This window comes from Schistocerca cancellata, unplaced genomic scaffold, assembly GCF_023864275.1.
Source record: "Schistocerca cancellata isolate TAMUIC-IGC-003103 unplaced genomic scaffold, iqSchCanc2.1 HiC_scaffold_631, whole genome shotgun sequence".
In the NCBI taxonomy this organism is placed as follows: Eukaryota; Metazoa; Arthropoda; class Insecta; order Orthoptera; family Acrididae; genus Schistocerca; species Schistocerca cancellata.
In genome coordinates this window covers 83,072-104,693 of record NW_026046642.1, presented here as the reverse complement: position 1 = coordinate 104,693, position 21,622 = coordinate 83,072, and the positions used below count along the sequence as shown (strand labels likewise).

General features: G+C 49.5%; 24 non-coding genes across 24 annotated transcripts; 8 read left to right on the top strand and 16 right to left on the bottom strand.

The window, feature by feature from the left end:
- Positions 1 to 587: 587 nt before the first annotated feature.
- Trnap-cgg (transfer RNA proline (anticodon CGG)) lies at positions 588 to 659 on the bottom strand. Its single transcript has one exon. It is a non-coding gene; the product is annotated as a tRNA-Pro (tRNA).
- A 235-nt stretch (positions 660 to 894) lies between these two features.
- Trnav-uac (transfer RNA valine (anticodon UAC)) lies at positions 895 to 967 on the top strand. The gene has a single exon. It is a non-coding gene; the product is annotated as a tRNA-Val (tRNA).
- Positions 968 to 1,571: 604 nt separating this feature from the next.
- Positions 1,572 to 1,643, bottom strand: Trnap-ugg (transfer RNA proline (anticodon UGG)). The gene has a single exon. It is a non-coding gene; the product is annotated as a tRNA-Pro (tRNA).
- A 1,648-nt stretch (positions 1,644 to 3,291) lies between these two features.
- Positions 3,292 to 3,363, bottom strand: Trnap-cgg (transfer RNA proline (anticodon CGG)). The gene has a single exon. It is a non-coding gene; the product is annotated as a tRNA-Pro (tRNA).
- A 235-nt stretch (positions 3,364 to 3,598) lies between these two features.
- Trnav-uac (transfer RNA valine (anticodon UAC)) lies at positions 3,599 to 3,671 on the top strand. Its single transcript has one exon. It is a non-coding gene; the product is annotated as a tRNA-Val (tRNA).
- A 604-nt stretch (positions 3,672 to 4,275) lies between these two features.
- Trnap-ugg (transfer RNA proline (anticodon UGG)) lies at positions 4,276 to 4,347 on the bottom strand. Its single transcript has one exon. It is a non-coding gene; the product is annotated as a tRNA-Pro (tRNA).
- A 1,645-nt stretch (positions 4,348 to 5,992) lies between these two features.
- Trnap-cgg (transfer RNA proline (anticodon CGG)) lies at positions 5,993 to 6,064 on the bottom strand. The gene has a single exon. It is a non-coding gene; the product is annotated as a tRNA-Pro (tRNA).
- A 235-nt stretch (positions 6,065 to 6,299) lies between these two features.
- On the top strand, positions 6,300 to 6,372 carry Trnav-uac (transfer RNA valine (anticodon UAC)). The gene has a single exon. It is a non-coding gene; the product is annotated as a tRNA-Val (tRNA).
- A 604-nt stretch (positions 6,373 to 6,976) lies between these two features.
- On the bottom strand, positions 6,977 to 7,048 carry Trnap-ugg (transfer RNA proline (anticodon UGG)). The gene has a single exon. It is a non-coding gene; the product is annotated as a tRNA-Pro (tRNA).
- A 1,625-nt stretch (positions 7,049 to 8,673) lies between these two features.
- On the bottom strand, positions 8,674 to 8,745 carry Trnap-cgg (transfer RNA proline (anticodon CGG)). The gene has a single exon. It is a non-coding gene; the product is annotated as a tRNA-Pro (tRNA).
- A 235-nt stretch (positions 8,746 to 8,980) lies between these two features.
- On the top strand, positions 8,981 to 9,053 carry Trnav-uac (transfer RNA valine (anticodon UAC)). Its single transcript has one exon. It is a non-coding gene; the product is annotated as a tRNA-Val (tRNA).
- Positions 9,054 to 9,657: 604 nt separating this feature from the next.
- Positions 9,658 to 9,729, bottom strand: Trnap-ugg (transfer RNA proline (anticodon UGG)). The gene has a single exon. It is a non-coding gene; the product is annotated as a tRNA-Pro (tRNA).
- Positions 9,730 to 11,353: 1,624 nt separating this feature from the next.
- On the bottom strand, positions 11,354 to 11,425 carry Trnap-cgg (transfer RNA proline (anticodon CGG)). The gene has a single exon. It is a non-coding gene; the product is annotated as a tRNA-Pro (tRNA).
- A 235-nt stretch (positions 11,426 to 11,660) lies between these two features.
- Trnav-uac (transfer RNA valine (anticodon UAC)) lies at positions 11,661 to 11,733 on the top strand. Its single transcript has one exon. It is a non-coding gene; the product is annotated as a tRNA-Val (tRNA).
- Positions 11,734 to 12,337: 604 nt separating this feature from the next.
- Trnap-ugg (transfer RNA proline (anticodon UGG)) lies at positions 12,338 to 12,409 on the bottom strand. Its single transcript has one exon. It is a non-coding gene; the product is annotated as a tRNA-Pro (tRNA).
- Positions 12,410 to 14,034: 1,625 nt separating this feature from the next.
- Positions 14,035 to 14,106, bottom strand: Trnap-cgg (transfer RNA proline (anticodon CGG)). Its single transcript has one exon. It is a non-coding gene; the product is annotated as a tRNA-Pro (tRNA).
- Positions 14,107 to 14,341: 235 nt separating this feature from the next.
- On the top strand, positions 14,342 to 14,414 carry Trnav-uac (transfer RNA valine (anticodon UAC)). The gene has a single exon. It is a non-coding gene; the product is annotated as a tRNA-Val (tRNA).
- Positions 14,415 to 15,018: 604 nt separating this feature from the next.
- Positions 15,019 to 15,090, bottom strand: Trnap-ugg (transfer RNA proline (anticodon UGG)). The gene has a single exon. It is a non-coding gene; the product is annotated as a tRNA-Pro (tRNA).
- A 1,624-nt stretch (positions 15,091 to 16,714) lies between these two features.
- Trnap-cgg (transfer RNA proline (anticodon CGG)) lies at positions 16,715 to 16,786 on the bottom strand. Its single transcript has one exon. It is a non-coding gene; the product is annotated as a tRNA-Pro (tRNA).
- A 235-nt stretch (positions 16,787 to 17,021) lies between these two features.
- On the top strand, positions 17,022 to 17,094 carry Trnav-uac (transfer RNA valine (anticodon UAC)). The gene has a single exon. It is a non-coding gene; the product is annotated as a tRNA-Val (tRNA).
- Positions 17,095 to 17,698: 604 nt separating this feature from the next.
- Positions 17,699 to 17,770, bottom strand: Trnap-ugg (transfer RNA proline (anticodon UGG)). The gene has a single exon. It is a non-coding gene; the product is annotated as a tRNA-Pro (tRNA).
- Positions 17,771 to 19,393: 1,623 nt separating this feature from the next.
- On the bottom strand, positions 19,394 to 19,465 carry Trnap-cgg (transfer RNA proline (anticodon CGG)). Its single transcript has one exon. It is a non-coding gene; the product is annotated as a tRNA-Pro (tRNA).
- A 235-nt stretch (positions 19,466 to 19,700) lies between these two features.
- Trnav-uac (transfer RNA valine (anticodon UAC)) lies at positions 19,701 to 19,773 on the top strand. The gene has a single exon. It is a non-coding gene; the product is annotated as a tRNA-Val (tRNA).
- A 604-nt stretch (positions 19,774 to 20,377) lies between these two features.
- Trnap-ugg (transfer RNA proline (anticodon UGG)) lies at positions 20,378 to 20,449 on the bottom strand. Its single transcript has one exon. It is a non-coding gene; the product is annotated as a tRNA-Pro (tRNA).
- Positions 20,450 to 21,622: the final 1,173 nt, after the last annotated feature.

Sequence of the window (21,622 nt, the reverse complement as noted above, 5' to 3'; positions counted from 1 at the left end):
AATACTGCGATAGTAATAAGCACGTCGACTGCAGTGTCATTTAGGGTAGTGAGTCAGACATGGGGAGGATATAAGGCGGGTGGAATATGCAGCGACAGGGGGCATTGCAGGGCGGGCGCCGACTTCTTGCGCTGCGGCGCGCCGGTGCCGGCGGCGGCCTGGCTGGGCTGCTGGTGCCTCCATGTAGAGCTGCCGCCGAGCCCAGGCACCGTGCCGCTAACGAAGCGATTGCCTTTGGTGACATCTTTTGCAATAACGACTGCGCGAATCGACGGTATCTCGTAAGGAAAGAAAGAGCAGCAGCTGCCGCCGAGCCCAGGCGCCGTGCCTAACACGCAGAAGGTCCCCGGTTCGATTGCGGGCGGAAACCCGTTTTCGTCGCACTCAGCAAGACACTTGCTACGATCTCTGCAGTGACCACTTAAATCAACTTCAAACGTTCCACCAGCAGGGTGCACATGGCTCAAATGAAACATGAAACTGTTTCAGAACTGGTTGTCGGATTTTAGCGCTGACTTGGAGGCCTGGAAATGCGCGAAACAGCCGCCGCCATGCGATTTGTTACCACACCGTTGTACAAAACGCAAGGGCTCGTCCGGGATTTGAACCCGGGACCTCCTGCACCCGAAGCAGGAATCATACCCCTAGACCAACGAGCCTGTCCGTTCCGAAAACGCACTGCATGTGAATGACGCCACCTTTGATGGTCTCACCCTGTAGGGCTGCAGCTCACCCAGCGTTCTCCCTGTCTGTCGCGGTTGGATTGTTTTCATCGACGTCTTTTACTATAGGAACTTCACGAATCGGAGGGAGCTCGTAGCCGATGCCCTTGCTAACACAGAAGAAAAACTGTTGCTATTACGAGTCTCCGGGTGGTACACGAAAAGAACCGTCGTTTCCGTGGTGTAGCGGTTATCACGTCTGCTTTACACGCAGAAGGTCCCCGGTTCGATCCCGGGCGGGAACACAACAATTTTAATCTATATTTCGGGTTTCATTTCCGAGATGACCTCACGTCCGCGTATGCAGAGACAAGCAATGTCGTATGCTAGACGGATAGGGCGTCATTTTACTGTCAAATACTGTTGCTCTCTTATTGCACCGGTATTTGGTAACTGGGAACGCCCCTAGCTCCATTATGGCTGGCAAAATTTATAATCCGGTTCTTCAGGGCTACTTCAAGTGCGCTTGCTACTGGCTTTCCTGAGCTCACCCTACTCGCCTTGTCACAGCTCTGTCAAAGTGTGATGCTAACTAATAATGAGAAACTCTTGGCCACTCTCAATCTTACATGCCACCACCCCTTTGTTGTTGCCGTCGTTAGTAAGATGAGGGTAGACTGTCGCACAATTAAGCTTAATCTCCACTCACGGTGCACATATTCCGCAAAGACAACCTTGTTTTCCGTTGCATGCAAAATTACCGTCTGCGTTTCTACCGAATTCCACCTACGTACTTTACTGGTGCCGCATTCTTGTTATATCCACGTGCTATAACAGGCGTCTACTCTTCATTGAGGAGCTGCAACCGGGGCTGAGTTCCACCTACTCTTCAGCACGGTCAAAATGGCAGGGCTCGTCCGGGATTTGAACCCGGGACCTCCTGCACCCAAAGCAGGAATCATACCCCTAGACCAACGAGCCACCTGCCTGGAGCAGTCAAGTTAATCCCAGGTAGTGGACCTCACAGGGAACACAAACTTTTACGTGAATTCGCAAGATAAACGCTTTCTGCAGGCAGCACTCACCACTGATGAGAAGAATATTAAAGGCAACGAATAAAAAGCGAAATAACTTCATCGAACACTGCTTATGAACAGCCGGCAGTGCCTCAGTTTCGGTATGTGGTTTCTCAGGGTTAAGAGAAGGCGAATGCACTAAACAAAAGAACATCGGGAAACCAAGCACCAACTCATAACGAAAAGATTGCACAATATACTGCAAGTAAAATTTACAGAAGACGGATACTGAAGACGCCGCACACAAAAGAATTATTCTATGCAGTAACGATTATCTAGGAAGCGTAAATTGCATGTGCTGCTCCACCACACAACTTCTTTTGATACTGTTTTACTTATTCTAAATTTTCATTGCCTGATCGTCCCTAGAATACTGTGTGGTATCACCTGGTTTCCAACAGCGATAGTAGTAAGTAAATCGACTACAAAGTCTTTCAAAGTAGGTCAGACACCAAAAAAAAAAAAAAAAAAAAAAAAAAAAAAAAAAAAAAAAAAAAAACGGAGCTGCGCGTAGCTCATGTCATTCTGCTTTCAAAGGTGAATCAGCGGCTGGGAGTAGTGGCGTACTCCTGTAATCCAAGCTACTGGGAGGCTGTTGTGTGGGAGAGATCTGGAAACAACTACAGATTCGGCCGTTCCATGAGCTCAGGAATGGCCGCGATGCCTTCATCGAGCTCTGCAGATCGACATATGACAGCGTGGAAATTTCGGCGAGCGGTGGCTAAGGGTTTAGAGAAGCCAAACGCACTAAACACAAGAAAGTCGGGAAACCGAAGCTCATAACGAAAAGATTGCGGAATGCAGTGCGGAAGCAAAACTTCGAGAAGACCAACTCTGAAGCCATCGGCGCGCTAGGAATTATTCCTCGCAAGAAGCGATCATGTAGGAAGAGCGAGCCGAGGGTGTCGCTCGACCACACAATAAATTTTTGCTTAATCCAAATTTGCAATACCGGTTCGACACTAGAATACTGCGATAGTAATAAGCACGTCGACTGCAGTGTCATTTAGGGTAGTGAGTCAGACATGGGGAGGATATAAGGCGGGTGGAATATGCAGCGACAGGGGGCATTGCAGGGCGGGCGCCGACTTCTTGCGCTGCGGCGCGCCGGTGCCGGCGGCGGCCTGGCTGGGCTGCTGGTGCCTCCATGTAGAGCTGCCGCCGAGCCCAGGCACCGTGCCGCTAACGAAGCGATTGCCTTTGGTGACATCTTTTGCAATAACGACTGCGCGAATCGACGGTATCTCGTAAGGAAAGAAAGAGCAGCAGCTGCCGCCGAGCCCAGGCGCCGTGCCTAACACGCAGAAGGTCCCCGGTTCGATTGCGGGCGGAAACCCGTTTTCGTCGCACTCAGCAAGACACTTGCTACGATCTCTGCAGTGACCACTTAAATCAACTTCAAACGTTCCACCAGCAGGGTGCACATGGCTCAAATGAAACATGAAACTGTTTCAGAACTGGTTGTCGGATTTTAGCGCTGACTTGGAGGCCTGGAAATGCGCGAAACAGCCGCCGCCATGCGATTTGTTACCACACCGTTGTACAAAACGCAAGGGCTCGTCCGGGATTTGAACCCGGGACCTCCTGCACCCGAAGCAGGAATCATACCCCTAGACCAACGAGCCTGTCCGTTCCGAAAACGCACTGCATGTGAATGACGCCACCTTTGATGGTCTCACCCTGTAGGGCTGCAGCTCACCCAGCGTTCTCCCTGTCTGTCGCGGTTGGATTGTTTTCATCGACGTCTTTTACTATAGGAACTTCACGAATCGGAGGGAGCTCGTAGCCGATGCCCTTGCTAACACAGAAGAAAAACTGTTGCTATTACGAGTCTCCGGGTGGTACACGAAAAGAACCGTCGTTTCCGTGGTGTAGCGGTTATCACGTCTGCTTTACACGCAGAAGGTCCCCGGTTCGATCCCGGGCGGGAACACAACAATTTTAATCTATATTTCGGGTTTCATTTCCGAGATGACCTCACGTCCGCGTATGCAGAGACAAGCAATGTCGTATGCTAGACGGATAGGGCGTCATTTTACTGTCAAATACTGTTGCTCTCTTATTGCACCGGTATTTGGTAACTGGGAACGCCCCTAGCTCCATTATGGCTGGCAAAATTTATAATCCGGTTCTTCAGGGCTACTTCAAGTGCGCTTGCTACTGGCTTTCCTGAGCTCACCCTACTCGCCTTGTCACAGCTCTGTCAAAGTGTGATGCTAACTAATAATGAGAAACTCTTGGCCACTCTCAATCTTACATGCCACCACCCCTTTGTTGTTGCCGTCGTTAGTAAGATGAGGGTAGACTGTCGCACAATTAAGCTTAATCTCCACTCACGGTGCACATATTCCGCAAAGACAACCTTGTTTTCCGTTGCATGCAAAATTACCGTCTGCGTTTCTACCGAATTCCACCTACGTACTTTACTGGTGCCGCATTCTTGTTATATCCACGTGCTATAACAGGCGTCTACTCTTCATTGAGGAGCTGCAACCGGGGCTGAGTTCCACCTACTCTTCAGCACGGTCAAAATGGCAGGGCTCGTCCGGGATTTGAACCCGGGACCTCCTGCACCCAAAGCAGGAATCATACCCCTAGACCAACGAGCCACCTGCCTGGAGCAGTCAAGTTAATCCCAGGTAGTGGACCTCACAGGGAACACAAACTTTTACGTGAATTCGCAAGATAAACGCTTTCTGCAGGCAGCACTCACCACTGATGAGAAGAATATTAAAGGCAACGAATAAAAAGCGAAATAACTTCATCGAACACTGCTTATGAACAGCCGGCAGTGCCTCAGTTTCGGTATGTGGTTTCTCAGGGTTAAGAGAAGGCGAATGCACTAAACAAAAGAACATCGGGAAACCAAGCACCAACTCATAACGAAAAGATTGCACAATATACTGCAAGTAAAATTTACAGAAGACGGATACTGAAGACGCCGCACACAAAAGAATTATTCTATGCAGTAACGATTATCTAGGAAGCGTAAATTGCATGTGCTGCTCCACCACACAACTTCTTTTGATACTGTTTTACTTATTCTAAATTTTCATTGCCTGATCGTCCCTAGAATACTGTGTGGTATCACCTGGTTTCCAACAGCGATAGTAGTAAGTAAATCGACTACAAAGTCTTTCAAAGTAGGTCAGACACCAAAAAAAAAAAAAAAAAAAAAAAAAAAAAAAAAAAAAAAAAAACGGAGCTGCGCGTAGCTCATGTCATTCTGCTTTCAAAGGTGAATCAGCGGCTGGGAGTAGTGGCGTACTCCTGTAATCCAAGCTACTGGGAGGCTGTTGTGTGGGAGAGATCTGGAAACAACTACAGATTCGGCCGTTCCATGAGCTCAGGAATGGCCGCGATGCCTTCATCGAGCTCTGCAGATCGACATATGACAGCGTGGAAATTTCGGCGAGCGGTGGCTAAGGGTTTAGAGAAGCCAAACGCACTAAACACAAGAAAGTCGGGAAACCGAAGCTCATAACGAAAAGATTGCGGAATGCAGTGCGGAAGCAAAACTTCGAGAAGACCAACTCTGAAGCCATCGGCGCGCTAGGAATTATTCCTCGCAAGAAGCGATCATGTAGGAAGAGCGAGCCGAGGGTGTCGCTCGACCACACAATAAATTTTTGCTTAATCCAAATTTGCAATACCGGTTCGACACTAGAATACTGCGATAGTAATAAGCACGTCGACTGCAGTGTCATTTAGGGTAGTGAGTCAGACATGGGGAGGATATAAGGCGGGTGGAATATGCAGCGACAGGGGGCATTGCAGGGCGGGCGCCGACTTCTTGCGCTGCGGCGCGCCGGTGCCGGCGGCGGCCTGGCTGGGCTGCTGGTGCCTCCATGTAGAGCTGCCGCCGAGCCCAGGCACCGTGCCGCTAACGAAGCGATTGCCTTTGGTGACATCTTTTGCAATAACGACTGCGCGAATCGACGGTATCTCGTAAGGAAAGAAAGAGCAGCAGCTGCCGCCGAGCCCAGGCGCCGTGCCTAACACGCAGAAGGTCCCCGGTTCGATTGCGGGCGGAAACCCGTTTTCGTCGCACTCAGCAAGACACTTGCTACGATCTCTGCAGTGACCACTTAAATCAACTTCAAACGTTCCACCAGCAGGGTGCACATGGCTCAAATGAAACATGAAACTGTTTCAGAACTGGTTGTCGGATTTTAGCGCTGACTTGGAGGCCTGGAAATGCGCGAAACAGCCGCCGCCATGCGATTTGTTACCACACCGTTGTACAAAACGCAAGGGCTCGTCCGGGATTTGAACCCGGGACCTCCTGCACCCGAAGCAGGAATCATACCCCTAGACCAACGAGCCTGTCCGTTCCGAAAACGCACTGCATGTGAATGACGCCACCTTTGATGGTCTCACCCTGTAGGGCTGCAGCTCACCCAGCGTTCTCCCTGTCTGTCGCGGTTGGATTGTTTTCATCGACGTCTTTTACTATAGGAACTTCACGAATCGGAGGGAGCTCGTAGCCGATGCCCTTGCTAACACAGAAGAAAAACTGTTGCTATTACGAGTCTCCGGGTGGTACACGAAAAGAACCGTCGTTTCCGTGGTGTAGCGGTTATCACGTCTGCTTTACACGCAGAAGGTCCCCGGTTCGATCCCGGGCGGGAACACAACAATTTTAATCTATATTTCGGGTTTCATTTCCGAGATGACCTCACGTCCGCGTATGCAGAGACAAGCAATGTCGTATGCTAGACGGATAGGGCGTCATTTTACTGTCAAATACTGTTGCTCTCTTATTGCACCGGTATTTGGTAACTGGGAACGCCCCTAGCTCCATTATGGCTGGCAAAATTTATAATCCGGTTCTTCAGGGCTACTTCAAGTGCGCTTGCTACTGGCTTTCCTGAGCTCACCCTACTCGCCTTGTCACAGCTCTGTCAAAGTGTGATGCTAACTAATAATGAGAAACTCTTGGCCACTCTCAATCTTACATGCCACCACCCCTTTGTTGTTGCCGTCGTTAGTAAGATGAGGGTAGACTGTCGCACAATTAAGCTTCATCTCCACTCACGCTGCACATATTCCGCAAAGACAACCTTGTTTTCCGTTGCATGCAAAATTACCGTCTGCGTTTCTACCGAATTCCACCTACGTACTTTACTGGTGCCGCATTCTTGTTATATCCACGTGCTATAACAGGCGTCTACTCTTCATTGAGGAGCTGCAACCGGGGCTGAGTTCCACCTACTCTTCAGCACGGTCAAAATGGCAGGGCTCGTCCGGGATTTGAACCCGGGACCTCCTGCACCCAAAGCAGGAATCATACCCCTAGACCAACGAGCCACCTGCCTGGAGCAGTCAAGTTAATCCCAGGTAGTGGACCTCACAGGGAACACAAACTTTTACGTGAATTCGCAAGATAAACGCTTTCTGCAGGCAGCACTCACCACTGATGAGAAGAATATTAAAGGCAACGAATAAAAAGCGAAATAACTTCATCGAACACTGCTTATGAACAGCCGGCAGTGCCTCAGTTTCGGTATGTGGTTTCTCAGGGTTAAGAGAAGGCGAATGCACTAAACAAAAGAACATCGGGAAACCAAGCACCAACTCATAACGAAAAGATTGCACAATATACTGCAAGTAAAATTTTCAGAAGACGGATACTAAAGACGCCGCAGACAAAGGAATTATTCTATGCAGTAACGATTATCTAGGAAGCGTAAATTGCATGTGCTGCTCCACCACACAACTTCTTTTGATACTGTTTTACTTATTCTAAATTTTCATTGCCTGATCGTCTCTAGAATACTGTGTGGTATCACCTGGTTTCCAACAGCGATAGTAGTAAGTAAATCGACTACAAAGTCTTTCAAAGTAGGTCAGACACCAAAAAAAAAAAAAAAAAAAAAAACGGAGCTGCGCGTAGCTCATGTCATTCTGCTTTCAAAGGTGAATCAGCGGCTGGGAGTAGTGGCGTACTCCTGTAATCCAAGCTACTGGGAGGCTGTTGTGTGGGAGAGATCTGGAAACAACTACAGATTCGGCCGTTCCATGAGCTCAGGAATGGCCGCGATGCCTTCATCGAGCTCTGCAGATCGACATATGACAGCGTGGAAATTTCGGCGAGCGGTGGCTAAGGGTTTAGAGAAGCCAAACGCACTAAACACAAGAAAGTCGGGAAACCGAAGCTCATAACGAAAAGATTGCGGAATGCAGTGCGGAAGCAAAACTTCGAGAAGACCAACTCTGAAGCCATCGGCGCGCTAGGAATTATTCCTCGCAAGAAGCGATCATGTAGGAAGAGCGAGCCGAGGGTGTCGCTCGACCACACAATAAATTTTTGCTTAATCCAAATTTGCAATACCGGTTCGACACTAGAATACTGCGATAGTAATAAGCACGTCGACTGCAGTGTCATTTAGGGTAGTGAGTCAGACATGGGGAGGATATAAGGCGGGTGGAATATGCAGCGGCAGGGGGCATTGCAGGGCGGGCGCCGACTTCTTGCGCTGCGGCGCGCCGGTGCCGGCGGCGGCCTGGCTGGGCTGCTGGTGCCTCCATGTAGAGCTGCCGCCGAGCCCAGGCACCGTGCCGCTAACGAAGCGATTGCCTTTGGTGACATCTTTTGCAATAACGACTGCGCGAATCGACGGTATCTCGTAAGGAAAGAAAGAGCAGCAGCTGCCGCCGAGCCCAGGCGCCGTGCCTAACACGCAGAAGGTCCCCGGTTCGATTGCGGGCGGAAACCCGTTTTCGTCGCACTCAGCAAGACACTTGCTACGATCTCTGCAGTGACCACTTAAATCAACTTCAAACGTTCCACCAGCAGGGTGCACATGGCTCAAATGAAACATGAAACTGTTTCAGAACTGGTTGTCGGATTTTAGCGCTGACTTGGAGGCCTGGAAATGCGCGAAACAGCCGCCGCCATGCGATTTGTTACCACACCGTTGTACAAAACGCAAGGGCTCGTCCGGGATTTGAACCCGGGACCTCCTGCACCCGAAGCAGGAATCATACCCCTAGACCAACGAGCCTGTCCGTTCCGAAAACGCACTGCATGTGAATGACGCCACCTTTGATGGTCTCACCCTGTAGGGCTGCAGCTCACCCAGCGTTCTCCCTGTCTGTCGCGGTTGGATTGTTTTCATCGACGTCTTTTACTATAGGAACTTCACGAATCGGAGGGAGCTCGTAGCCGATGCCCTTGCTAACACAGAAGAAAAACTGTTGCTATTACGAGTCTCCGGGTGGTACACGAAAAGAACCGTCGTTTCCGTGGTGTAGCGGTTATCACGTCTGCTTTACACGCAGAAGGTCCCCGGTTCGATCCCGGGCGGGAACACAACAATTTTAATCTATATTTCGGGTTTCATTTCCGAGATGACCTCACGTCCGCGTATGCAGAGACAAGCAATGTCGTATGCTAGACGGATAGGGCGTCATTTTACTGTCAAATACTGTTGCTCTCTTATTGCACCGGTATTTGGTAACTGGGAACGCCCCTAGCTCCATTATGGCTGGCAAAATTTATAATCCGGTTCTTCAGGGCTACTTCAAGTGCGCTTGCTACTGGCTTTCCTGAGCTCACCCTACTCGCCTTGTCACAGCTCTGTCAAAGTGTGATGCTAACTAATAATGAGAAACTCTTGGCCACTCTCAATCTTACATGCCACCACCCCTTTGTTGTTGCCGTCGTTAGTAAGATGAGGGTAGACTGTCGCACAATTAAGCTTAATCTCCACTCACGCTGCACATATTCCGCAAAGACAACCTTGTTTTCCGTTGCATGCAAAATTACCGTCTGCGTTTCTACCGAATTCCACCTACGTACTTTACTGGTGCCGCATTCTTGTTATATCCACGTGCTATAACAGGCGTCTACTCTTCATTGAGGAGCTGCAACCGGGGCTGAGTTCCACCTACTCTTCAGCACGGTCAAAATGGCAGGGCTCGTCCGGGATTTGAACCCGGGACCTCCTGCACCCAAAGCAGGAATCATACCCCTAGACCAACGAGCCACCTGCCTGGAGCAGTCAAGTTAATCCCAGGTAGTGGACCTCACAGGGAACACAAACTTTTACGTGAATTCGCAAGATAAACGCTTTCTGCAGGCAGCACTCACCACTGATGAGAAGAATATTAAAGGCAACGAATAAAAAGCGAAATAACTTCATCGAACACTGCTTATGAACAGCCGGCAGTGCCTCAGTTTCGGTATGTGGTTTCTCAGGGTTAAGAGAAGGCGAATGCACTAAACAAAAGAACATCGGGAAACCAAGCACCAACTCATAACGAAAAGATTGCACAAGATACTGCAAGTAAAATTTTCAGAAGACGGATACTAAAGACGCCGCAGACAAAGGAATTATTCTATGCAGTAACGATTATCTAGGAAGCGTAAATTGCATGTGCTGCTCCACCACACAACTTCTTTTGATACTGTTTTACTTATTCTAAATTTTCATTGCCTGATCGTCTCTAGAATACTGTGTGGTATCACCTGGTTTCCAACAGCGATAGTAGTAAGTAAATCGACTACAAAGTCTTTCAAAGTAGGTCAGACACCAAAAAAAAAAAAAAAAAAAAAACGGAGCTGCGCGTAGCTCATGTCATTCTGCTTTCAAAGGTGAATCAGCGGCTGGGAGTAGTGGCGTACTCCTGTAATCCAAGCTACTGGGAGGCTGTTGTGTGGGAGAGATCTGGAAACAACTACAGATTCGGCCGTTCCATGAGCTCAGGAATGGCCGCGATGCCTTCATCGAGCTCTGCAGATCGACATATGACAGCGTGGAAATTTCGGCGAGCGGTGGCTAAGGGTTTAGAGAAGCCAAACGCACTAAACACAAGAAAGTCGGGAAACCGAAGCTCATAACGAAAAGATTGCGGAATGCAGTGCGGAAGCAAAACTTCGAGAAGACCAACTCTGAAGCCATCGGCGCGCTAGGAATTATTCCTCGCAAGAAGCGATCATGTAGGAAGAGCGAGCCGAGGGTGTCGCTCGACCACACAATAAATTTTTGCTTAATCCAAATTTGCAATACCGGTTCGACACTAGAATACTGCGATAGTAATAAGCACGTCGACTGCAGTGTCATTTAGGGTAGTGAGTCAGACATGGGGAGGATATAAGGCGGGTGGAATATGCAGCGGCAGGGGGCATTGCAGGGCGGGCGCCGACTTCTTGCGCTGCGGCGCGCCGGTGCCGGCGGCGGCCTGGCTGGGCTGCTGGTGCCTCCATGTAGAGCTGCCGCCGAGCCCAGGCACCGTGCCGCTAACGAAGCGATTGCCTTTGGTGACATCTTTTGCAATAACGACTGCGCGAATCGACGGTATCTCGTAAGGAAAGAAAGAGCAGCAGCTGCCGCCGAGCCCAGGCGCCGTGCCTAACACGCAGAAGGTCCCCGGTTCGATTGCGGGCGGAAACCCGTTTTCGTCGCACTCAGCAAGACACTTGCTACGATCTCTGCAGTGACCACTTAAATCAACTTCAAACGTTCCACCAGCAGGGTGCACATGGCTCAAATGAAACATGAAACTGTTTCAGAACTGGTTGTCGGATTTTAGCGCTGACTTGGAGGCCTGGAAATGCGCGAAACAGCCGCCGCCATGCGATTTGTTACCACACCGTTGTACAAAACGCAAGGGCTCGTCCGGGATTTGAACCCGGGACCTCCTGCACCCGAAGCAGGAATCATACCCCTAGACCAACGAGCCTGTCCGTTCCGAGAACGCACTGCATGTGAATGACGCCACCTTTGATGGTCTCACCCTGTAGGGCTGCAGCTCACCCAGCGTTCTCCCTGTCTGTCGCGGTTGGATTGTTTTCATCGACGTCTTTTACTATAGGAACTTCACGAATCGGAGGGAGCTCGTAGCCGATGCCCTTGCTAACACAGAAGAAAAACTGTTGCTATTACGAGTCTCCGGGTGGTACACGAAAAGAACCGTCGTTTCCGTGGTGTAGCGGTTATCACGTCTGCTTTACACGCAGAAGGTCCCCGGTTCGATCCCGGGCGGGAACACAACAATTTTAATCTATATTTCGGGTTTCATTTCCGAGATGACCTCACGTCCGCGTATGCAGAGACAAGCAATGTCGTATGCTAGACGGATAGGGCGTCATTTTACTGTCAAATACTGTTGCTCTCTTATTGCACCGGTATTTGGTAACTGGGAACGCCCCTAGCTCCATTATGGCTGGCAAAATTTATAATCCGGTTCTTCAGGGCTACTTCAAGTGCGCTTGCTACTGGCTTTCCTGAGCTCACCCTACTCGCCTTGTCACAGCTCTGTCAAAGTGTGATGCTAACTAATAATGAGAAACTCTTGGCCACTCTCAATCTTACATGCCACCACCCCTTTGTTGTTGCCGTCGTTAGTAAGATGAGGGTAGACTGTCGCACAATTAAGCTTAATCTCCACTCACGGTGCACATATTCCGCAAAGACAACCTTGTTTTCCGTTGCATGCAAAATTACCGTCTGCGTTTCTACCGAATTCCACCTACGTACTTTACTGGTGCCGCATTCTTGTTATATCCACGTGCTATAACAGGCGTCTACTCTTCATTGAGGAGCTGCAACCGGGGCTGAGTTCCACCTACTCTTCAGCACGGTCAAAATAGCAGGGCTCGTCCGGGATTTGAACCCGGGACCTCCTGCACCCAAAGCAGGAATCATACCCCTAGACCAACGAGCCACCTGCCTGGAGCAGTCAAGTTAATCCCAGGTAGTGGACCTCACAGGGAACACAAACTTTTACGTGAATTCGCAAGATAAACGCTTTCTGCAGGCAGCACTCACCACTGATGAGAAGAATATTAAAGGCAACGAATAAAAAGCGAAATAACTTCATCGAACACTGCTTATGAACAGCCGGCAGTGCCTCAGTTTCGGTATGTGGTTTCTCAGGGTTAAGAGAAGGCGAATGCACTAAACAAAAGAACATCGGGAAACCAAGCACCAACTCATAACGAAAAGATTGCACAATATACTGCAAGTAAAATTTTCAGAAGACGGATACTAAAGACGCCGCAGACAAAGGAATTATTCTATGCAGTAACGATTATCTAGGAAGCGTAAATTGCATGTGCTGCTCCACCACACAACTTCTTTTGATACTGTTTTACTTATTCTAAATTTTCATTGCCTGATCGTCTCTAGAATACTGTGTGGTATCACCTGGTTTCCAACAGCGATAGTAGTAAGTAAATCGACTACAAAGTCTTTCAAAGTAGGTCAGACACCAAAAAAAAAAAAAAAAAAAAAAACGGAGCTGCGCGTAGCTCATGTCATTCTGCTTTCAAAGGTGAATCAGCGGCTGGGAGTAGTGGCGTACTCCTGTAATCCAAGCTACTGGGAGGCTGTTGTGTGGGAGAGATCTGGAAACAACTACAGATTCGGCCGTTCCATGAGCTCAGGAATGGCCGCGATGCCTTCATCGAGCTCTGCAGATCGACATATGACAGCGTGGAAATTTCGGCGAGCGGTGGCTAAGGGTTTAGAGAAGCCAAACGCACTAAACACAAGAAAGTCGGGAAACCGAAGCTCATAACGAAAAGATTGCGGAATGCAGTGCGGAAGCAAAACTTCGAGAAGACCAACTCTGAAGCCATCGGCGCGCTAGGAATTATTCCTCGCAAGAAGCGATCATGTAGGAAGAGCGAGCCGAGGGTGTCGCTCGACCACACAATAAATTTTTGCTTAATCCAAATTTGCAATACCGGTTCGACACTAGAATACTGCGATAGTAATAAGCACGTCGACTGCAGTGTCATTTAGGGTAGTGAGTCAGACATGGGGAGGATATAAGGCGGGTGGAATATGCAGCGGCAGGGGGCATTGCAGGGCGGGCGCCGACTTCTTGCGCTGCGGCGCGCCGGTGCCGGCGGCGGCCTGGCTGGGCTGCTGGTGCCTCCATGTAGAGCTGCCGCCGAGCCCAGGCACCGTGCCGCTAACGAAGCGATTGCCTTTGGTGACATCTTTTGCAATAACGACTGCGCGAATCGACGGTATCTCGTAAGGAAAGAAAGAGCAGCAGCTGCCGCCGAGCCCAGGCGCCGTGCCTAACACGCAGAAGGTCCCCGGTTCGATTGCGGGCGGAAACCCGTTTTCGTCGCACTCAGCAAGACACTTGCTACGATCTCTGCAGTGACCACTTAAATCAACTTCAAACGTTCCACCAGCAGGGTGCACATGGCTCAAATGAAACATGAAACTGTTTCAGAACTGGTTGTCGGATTTTAGCGCTGACTTGGAGGCCTGGAAATGCGCGAAACAGCCGCCGCCATGCGATTTGTTACCACACCGTTGTACAAAACGCAAGGGCTCGTCCGGGATTTGAACCCGGGACCTCCTGCACCCGAAGCAGGAATCATACCCCTAGACCAACGAGCCTGTCCGTTCCGAGAACGCACTGCATGTGAATGACGCCACCTTTGATGGTCTCACCCTGTAGGGCTGCAGCTCACCCAGCGTTCTCCCTGTCTGTCGCGGTTGGATTGTTTTCATCGACGTCTTTTACTATAGGAACTTCACGAATCGGAGGGAGCTCGTAGCCGATGCCCTTGCTAACACAGAAGAAAAACTGTTGCTATTACGAGTCTCCGGGTGGTACACGAAAAGAACCGTCGTTTCCGTGGTGTAGCGGTTATCACGTCTGCTTTACACGCAGAAGGTCCCCGGTTCGATCCCGGGCGGGAACACAACAATTTTAATCTATATTTCGGGTTTCATTTCCGAGATGACCTCACGTCCGCGTATGCAGAGACAAGCAATGTCGTATGCTAGACGGATAGGGCGTCATTTTACTGTCAAATACTGTTGCTCTCTTATTGCACCGGTATTTGGTAACTGGGAACGCCCCTAGCTCCATTATGGCTGGCAAAATTTATAATCCGGTTCTTCAGGGCTACTTCAAGTGCGCTTGCTACTGGCTTTCCTGAGCTCACCCTACTCGCCTTGTCACAGCTCTGTCAAAGTGTGATGCTAACTAATAATGAGAAACTCTTGGCCACTCTCAATCTTACATGCCACCACCCCTTTGTTGTTGCCGTCGTTAGTAAGATGAGGGTAGACTGTCGCACAATTAAGCTTAATCTCCACTCACGGTGCACATATTCCGCAAAGACAACCTTGTTTTCCGTTGCATGCAAAATTACCGTCTGCGTTTCTACCGAATTCCACCTACGTACTTTACTGGTGCCGCATTCTTGTTATATCCACGTGCTATAACAGGCGTCTACTCTTCATTGAGGAGCTGCAACCGGGGCTGAGTTCCACCTACTCTTCAGCACGGTCAAAATAGCAGGGCTCGTCCGGGATTTGAACCCGGGACCTCCTGCACCCAAAGCAGGAATCATACCCCTAGACCAACGAGCCACCTGCCTGGAGCAGTCAAGTTAATCCCAGGTAGTGGACCTCACAGGGAACACAAACTTTTACGTGAATTCGCAAGATAAACGCTTTCTGCAGGCAGCACTCACCACTGATGAGAAGAATATTAAAGGCAACGAATAAAAAGCGAAATAACTTCATCGAACACTGCTTATGAACAGCCGGCAGTGCCTCAGTTTCGGTATGTGGTTTCTCAGGGTTAAGAGAAGGCGAATGCACTAAACAAAAGAACATCGGGAAACCAAGCACCAACTCATAACGAAAAGATTGCACAATATACTGCAAGTAAAATTTTCAGAAGACGGATACTAAAGACGCCGCAGACAAAGGAATTATTCTATGCAGTAACGATTATCTAGGAAGCGTAAATTGCATGTGCTGCTCCACCACACAACTTCTTTTGATACTGTTTTACTTATTCTAAATTTTCATTGCCTGATCGTCTCTAGAATACTGTGTGGTATCACCTGGTTTCCAACAGCGATAGTAGTAAGTAAATCGACTACAAAGTCTTTCAAAGTAGGTCAGACACCAAAAAAAAAAAAAAAAAAAAAACGGAGCTGCGCGTAGCTCATGTCATTCTGCTTTCAAAGGTGAATCAGCGGCTGGGAGTAGTGGCGTACTCCTGTAATCCAAGCTACTGGGAGGCTGTTGTGTGGGAGAGATCTGGAAACAACTACAGATTCGGCCGTTCCATGAGCTCAGGAATGGCCGCGATGCCTTCATCGAGCTCTGCAGATCGACATATGACAGCGTGGAAATTTCGGCGAGCGGTGGCTAAGGGTTTAGAGAAGCCAAACGCACTAAACACAAGAAAGTCGGGAAACCGAAGCTCATAACGAAAAGATTGCGGAATGCAGTGCGGAAGCAAAACTTCGAGAAGACCAACTCTGAAGCCATCGGCGCGCTAGGAATTATTCCTCGCAAGAAGCGATCATGTAGGAAGAGCGAGCCGAGGGTGTCGCTCGACCACACAATAAATTTTTGCTTAATCCAAATTTGCAATACCGGTTCGACACTAGAATACTGCGATAGTAATAAGCACGTCGACTGCAGTGTCATTTAGGGTAGTGAGTCAGACATGGGGAGGATATAAGGCGGGTGGAATATGCAGCGGCAGGGGGCATTGCAGGGCGGGCGCCGACTTCTTGCGCTGCGGCGCGCCGGTGCCGGCGGCGGCCTGGCTGGGCTGCTGGTGCCTCCATGTAGAGCTGCCGCCGAGCCCAGGCACCGTGCCGCTAACGAAGCGATTGCCTTTGGTGACATCTTTTGCAATAACGACTGCGCGAATCGACGGTATCTCGTAAGGAAAGAAAGAGCAGCAGCTGCCGCCGAGCCCAGGCGCCGTGCCTAACACGCAGAAGGTCCCCGGTTCGATTGCGGGCGGAAACCCGTTTTCGTCGCACTCAGCAAGACACTTGCTACGATCTCTGCAGTGACCACTTAAATCAACTTCAAACGTTCCACCAGCAGGGTGCACATGGCTCAAATGAAACATGAAACTGTTTCAGAACTGGTTGTCGGATTTTAGCGCTGACTTGGAGGCCTGGAAATGCGCGAAACAGCCGCCGCCATGCGATTTGTTACCACACCGTTGTACAAAACGCAAGGGCTCGTCCGGGATTTGAACCCGGGACCTCCTGCACCCGAAGCAGGAATCATACCCCTAGACCAACGAGCCTGTCCGTTCCGAGAACGCACTGCATGTGAATGACGCCACCTTTGATGGTCTCACCCTGTAGGGCTGCAGCTCACCCAGCGTTCTCCCTGTCTGTCGCGGTTGGATTGTTTTCATCGACGTCTTTTACTATAGGAACTTCACGAATCGGAGGGAGCTCGTAGCCGATGCCCTTGCTAACACAGAAGAAAAACTGTTGCTATTACGAGTCTCCGGGTGGTACACGAAAAGAACCGTCGTTTCCGTGGTGTAGCGGTTATCACGTCTGCTTTACACGCAGAAGGTCCCCGGTTCGATCCCGGGCGGGAACACAACAATTTTAATCTATATTTCGGGTTTCATTTCCGAGATGACCTCACGTCCGCGTATGCAGAGACAAGCAATGTCGTATGCTAGACGGATAGGGCGTCATTTTACTGTCAAATACTGTTGCTCTCTTATTGCACCGGTATTTGGTAACTGGGAACGCCCCTAGCTCCATTATGGCTGGCAAAATTTATAATCCGGTTCTTCAGGGCTACTTCAAGTGCGCTTGCTACTGGCTTTCCTGAGCTCACCCTACTCGCCTTGTCACAGCTCTGTCAAAGTGTGATGCTAACTAATAATGAGAAACTCTTGGCCACTCTCAATCTTACATGCCACCACCCCTTTGTTGTTGCCGTCGTTAGTAAGATGAGGGTAGACTGTCGCACAATTAAGCTTAATCTCCACTCACGCTGCACATATTCCGCAAAGACAACCTTGTTTTCCGTTGCATGCAAAATTACCGTCTGCGTTTCTACCGAATTCCACCTACGTACTTTACTGGTGCCGCATTCTTGTTATATCCACGTGCTATAACAGGCGTCTACTCTTCATTGAGGAGCTGCAACCGGGGCTGAGTTCCACCTACTCTTCAGCACGGTCAAAATGGCAGGGCTCGTCCGGGATTTGAACCCGGGACCTCCTGCACCCAAAGCAGGAATCATACCCCTAGACCAACGAGCCACCTGCCTGGAGCAGTCAAGTTAATCCCAGGTAGTGGACCTCACAGGGAACACAAACTTTTACGTGAATTCGCAAGATAAACGCTTTCTGCAGGCAGCACTCACCACTGATGAGAAGAATATTAAAGGCAACGAATAAAAAGCGAAATAACTTCATCGAACACTGCTTATGAACAGCCGGCAGTGCCTCAGTTTCGGTATGTGGTTTCTCAGGGTTAAGAGAAGGCGAATGCACTAAACAAAAGAACATCGGGAAACCAAGCACCAACTCATAACGAAAAGATTGCACAATATACTGCAAGTAAAATTTTCAGAAGACGGATACTAAAGACGCCGCAGACAAAGGAATTATTCTATGCAGTAACGATTATCTAGGAAGCGTAAATTGCATGTGCTGCTCCACCACACAACTTCTTTTGATACTGTTTTACTTATTCTAAATTTTCATTGCCTGATCGTCTCTAGAATACTGTGTGGTATCACCTGGTTTCCAACAGCGATAGTAGTAAGTAAATCGACTACAAAGTCTTTCAAAGTAGGTCAGACACCAAAAAAAAAAAAAAAAAAAAACGGAGCTGCGCGTAGCTCATGTCATTCTGCTTTCAAAGGTGAATCAGCGGCTGGGAGTAGTGGCGTACTCCTGTAATCCAAGCTACTGGGAGGCTGTTGTGTGGGAGAGATCTGGAAACAACTACAGATTCGGCCGTTCCATGAGCTCAGGAATGGCCGCGATGCCTTCATCGAGCTCTGCAGATCGACATATGACAGCGTGGAAATTTCGGCGAGCGGTGGCTAAGGGTTTAGAGAAGCCAAACGCACTAAACACAAGAAAGTCGGGAAACCGAAGCTCATAACGAAAAGATTGCGGAATGCAGTGCGGAAGCAAAACTTCGAGAAGACCAACTCTGAAGCCATCGGCGCGCTAGGAATTATTCCTCGCAAGAAGCGATCATGTAGGAAGAGCGAGCCGAGGGTGTCGCTAGACCACACAATAAATTTTTGCTTAATCCAAATTTGCAATACCGGTTCGACACTAGAATACTGCGATAGTAATAAGCACGTCGACTGCAGTGTCATTTAGGGTAGTGAGTCAGACATGGGGAGGATATAAGGCGGGTGGAATATGCAGCGGCAGGGGGCATTGCAGGGCGGGCGCCGACTTCTTGCGCTGCGGCGCGCCGGTGCCGGCGGCGGCCTGGCTGGGCTGCTGGTGCCTCCATGTAGAGCTGCCGCCGAGCCCAGGCACCGTGCCGCTAACGAAGCGATTGCCTTTGGTGACATCTTTTGCAATAACGACTGCGCGAATCGACGGTATCTCGTAAGGAAAGAAAGAGCAGCAGCTGCCGCCGAGCCCAGGCGCCGTGCCTAACACGCAGAAGGTCCCCGGTTCGATTGCGGGCGGAAACCCGTTTTCGTCGCACTCAGCAAGACACTTGCTACGATCTCTGCAGTGACCACTTAAATCAACTTCAAACGTTCCACCAGCAGGGTGCACATGGCTCAAATGAAACATGAAACTGTTTCAGAACTGGTTGTCGGATTTTAGCGCTGACTTGGAGGCCTGGAAATGCGCGAAACAGCCGCCGCCATGCGATTTGTTACCACACCGTTGTACAAAACGCAAGGGCTCGTCCGGGATTTGAACCCGGGACCTCCTGCACCCGAAGCAGGAATCATACCCCTAGACCAACGAGCCTGTCCGTTCCGAAAACGCACTGCATGTGAATGACGCCACCTTTGATGGTCTCACCCTGTAGGGCTGCAGCTCACCCAGCGTTCTCCCTGTCTGTCGCGGTTGGATTGTTTTCATCGACGTCTTTTACTATAGGAACTTCACGAATCGGAGGGAGCTCGTAGCCGATGCCCTTGCTAACACAGAAGAAAAACTGTTGCTATTACGAGTCTCCGGGTGGTACACGAAAAGAACCGTCGTTTCCGTGGTGTAGCGGTTATCACGTCTGCTTTACACGCAGAAGGTCCCCGGTTCGATCCCGGGCGGGAACACAACAATTTTAATCTATATTTCGGGTTTCATTTCCGAGATGACCTCACGTCCGCGTATGCAGAGACAAGCAATGTCGTATGCTAGACGGATAGGGCGTCATTTTACTGTCAAATACTGTTGCTCTCTTATTGCACCGGTATTTGGTAACTGGGAACGCCCCTAGCTCCATTATGGCTGGCAAAATTTATAATCCGGTTCTTCAGGGCTACTTCAAGTGCGCTTGCTACTGGCTTTCCTGAGCTCACCCTACTCGCCTTGTCACAGCTCTGTCAAAGTGTGATGCTAACTAATAATGAGAAACTCTTGGCCACTCTCAATCTTACATGCCACCACCCCTTTGTTGTTGCCGTCGTTAGTAAGATGAGGGTAGACTGTCGCACAATTAAGCTTAATCTCCACTCACGGTGCACATATTCCGCAAAGACAACCTTGTTTTCCGTTGCATGCAAAATTACCGTCTGCGTTTCTACCGAATTCCACCTACGTACTTTACTGGTGCCGCATTCTTGTTATATTCACGTGCTATAACAGGCGTCTACTCTTCATTGAGGAGCTGCAACCGGGGCTGAGTTCCACCTACTCTTCAGCACGGTCAAAATGGCAGGGCTCGTCCGGGATTTGAACCCGGGACCTCCTGCACCCAAAGCAGGAATCATACCCCTAGACCAACGAGCCACCTGCCTGGAGCAGTCAAGTTAATCCCAGGTAGTGGACCTCACAGGGAACACAAACTTTTACGTGAATTCGCAAGATAAACGCTTTCTGCAGGCAGCACTCACCACTGATGAGAAGAATATTAAAGGCAACGAATAAAAAGCGAAATAACTTCATCGAACACTGCTTATGAACAGCCGGCAGTGCCTCAGTTTCGGTATGCGGTTTCTCAGGGTTAAGAGAAGGCGAATGCACTAAACAAAAGAACATCGGGAAACCAAGCACCAACTCATAACGAAAAGATTGCACAATATACTGCAAGTAAAATTTTCAGAAGACGGATACTAAAGACGCCGCAGACAAAGGAATTATTCTATGCAGTAACGATTATCTAGGAAGCGTAAATTGCATGTGCTGCTCCACCACACAACTTCTTTTGATACTGTTTTACTTATTCTAAATTTTCATTGCCTGATCGTCTCTAGAATACTGTGTGGTATCACCTGGTTTCCAACAGCGATAGTAGTAAGTAAATCGACTACAAAGTCTTTCAAAGTAGGTCAGACACCAAAAAAAAAAAAAAAAAAAAAAAAACGGAGCTGCGCGTAGCTCATGTCATTCTGCTTTCAAAGGTGAATCAGCGGCTGGGAGTAGTGGCGTACTCCTGTAATCCAAGCTACTGGGAGGCTGTTGTGTGGGAGAGATCTGGAAACAACTACAGATTCGGCCGTTCCATGAGCTCAGGAATGGCCGCGATGCCTTCATCGAGCTCTGCAGATCGACATATGACAGCGTGGAAATTTCGGCGAGCGGTGGCTAAGGGTTTAGAGAAGCCAAACGCACTAAACACAAGAAAGTCGGGAAACCGAAGCTCATAACGAAAAGATTGCGGAATGCAGTGCGGAAGCAAAACTTCGAGAAGACCAACTCTGAAGCCATCGGCGCGCTAGGAATTATTCCTCGCAAGAAGCGATCATGTAGGAAGAGCGAGCCGAGGGTGTCGCTCGACCACACAATAAATTTTTGCTTAATCCAAATTTGCAATACCGGTTCGACACTAGAATACTGCGATAGTAATAAGCACGTCGACTGCAGTGTCATTTAGGGTAGTGAGTCAGACATGGGGAGGATATAAGGCGGGTGGAATATGCAGCGGCAGGGGGCATTGCAGGGCGGGCGCCGACTTCTTGCGCT